This window comes from Lipotes vexillifer, unplaced genomic scaffold (genome assembly GCF_000442215.2).
Source record: "Lipotes vexillifer unplaced genomic scaffold, Lipotes_vexillifer_v1.1 scaffold472, whole genome shotgun sequence".
Taxonomy (NCBI): Eukaryota; Metazoa; Chordata; class Mammalia; order Artiodactyla; family Lipotidae; genus Lipotes; species Lipotes vexillifer.
The window spans coordinates 509307-511368 of record NW_006797698.1 but is presented as its reverse complement, the minus strand read 5'-3'; the positions used below and the strand labels follow the sequence as shown (position 1 = coordinate 511368).

At 44.1% G+C, this 2062-nt stretch overlaps 1 protein-coding gene across 2 annotated transcripts in view; it reads left to right on the top strand.

Annotated features, from left to right (window-relative positions):
* Positions 1–2062, top strand: part of LOC103077059 (actin-related protein 3B) — a 61534-nt gene that overhangs the window by 39491 nt on the left and 19981 nt on the right. The gene's annotated exons all lie outside the window — the stretch shown is intronic.

Below are 2062 nucleotides of genomic sequence, written 5' to 3'. Positions count from 1 at the left end.
CCTGCTGAGCTTAGTGATCAAGTTGGTACATTTCCACATTTTCTTACCTCTTCTTTCTTCCTCTGTCACCTGCTTTTGATTGATTATGTTACTAAACTTATTCTGCTATTTACAACTCTAGGTTTACTGATGTCTCTGATACTCTGTAATAAGACAATTATCTTTTGATTCCATGGTACGAGGATATCAGTGTCTATATTCTCTCCTTCCATCTGTACCTCTCAACTTGATGCTGGTTCTGCTGTTTTAATTTATAATGTTTGCATTCTGTTCTATAGCCGTTATTCCCTGGAAAGGAAAATCTTTATTCCTACATCTTAAATGGCTTAATTGCTCACTGTGAGTCTTTGGCCGTACTTTCTGCATTCTTCTAATAGTTAATTCATGAAGGCTTCATAGGAACCAAACTCTCCCAAGTTCTTATATGTTTAAAGGTCCTTTGTTTTTGTAACATACTTGATTGGCAGTGTGGCCAGGTATAGAATTCTTGGGTCACACCTTCCTGCCCTGAAGACTCTGTAAGTGTGGCCCCATGTGTCCCAGTGCTACAAATGTATCTGTGTTGATGGCCAAGGCTGGCTGTACTTTTCCTGCTTTAAGGGTGTTTTAGGTGCTCGAACTAAGCATAACAAAATCCCACAGGCTGAGTGGCTTACACAGCAGACATTTGTTTTCTCACAGTTCTGGAGGCTTTAGGTCCGAGATCAACGTGCTGTCAGGGTTGGTTTCTGGTGAGACCTTCCTTCCTGGTGTGCAGATGGCCGCCTTCCCGCTATGTCCTCATGCGGTCTTTCCTCTGTGCGTGTGCGAGAGAGAGCTCTCTGGTGTCTCTTCCTTTTCTTACAAAGACATTGGTCCTCTCAAATTAGGGCTTCCCCCATGACCTCATTTAACCTTGATTACCTCCCCAGAGGCTTCGTCCCCAGATGCGGTCACACTGGAGGTTGGGCTTCAACATAGGTATTTTGGGAGACACAGCTCAGTCTATAACAAAGGGTAATGTGGGAGTTTTTGCCAAAAGGCCCAGAGAATTTTTATTTATTCTTTTTTTCTTTCTTTCTTTCTTTGTTTTGCAGCTTAAATATGTGATGTATAACCATATTTATTGACATGGAAAAATGTTCACAACCTATTGCTGAATGACAAAAAAGCAGGTTTATTTATTCTTTTTATCTTTCTGTAATCCTGTTAATTTCCTCCTATTTGATAATGGTTATTATTTTAAAATAGATATTTGAATTTTTTGAAATGTCTTTATCATGATTTTCATCTGCTGTATTTTTAAATTTTTCGGGGTACATGTTTTTTTGTCTGCCATTTGTTTTTCCTGTTACTTTCCTCTCTTCCCTCTCTTTTTCTTTCAGTGTCTTTATATGGTCTTTGGCTGGTTTCTTTGTGTTCTTTCCTCATCTTTGAATGAGGGGAATTCTTCCTGGACAGGCTGTGTGTGTGAGTTGAGGCCGGGCGGGGGGCAGTGTCTGGGTGAAGCTGCTTCTGCCCAGCTTTTTCTGCCTTGCAGCTGATGGCAAAGATGCTTCGTCTAACCTTGCGGCCTGTGCTCTGATGGCAGGTGGGGCTTGGGGAGGGCGGCTTCTCAGCTGTTCTGCTCAAACTGGTCTTTTTCCACGCAAGGCTCACTGCTTTTCCTCCCTCTGGAGACCTGTGTAGCTTGCCTGGGGTGTGAAGTCACTGGTGTTTCCTCCTGGCATCCTCACTCGTCTTGGTGGGGTTATTACTACCCTTGGCAACTTGCTGCAGGGCTCTTCAGTTCAGGGTGTTTGGCTGTTATGTTGTTGAAGGCAGAGTTCCCTTTTCTCTAACTTGTTCCTGTTTTGGGGTGGTTAATAAGAGCAGAAGTGTTTAGAGAGGGCTTTACTCTGCTGTGTCAAAGCTTTTTTTTTTTTTTTTTTTTTTTTGCGGTACGTGGTCCTCTCGCTGTTGTGGCCTCTCCCGGCACAGGCTCCGGATGCACAGGCTCAGCAGCCATGGCTCACGGGCCCAGCCGCTCCGCGGCATGTGGGATCTTCCCAGACCAGGGCACGAACCTGCATCCCCTGCATCG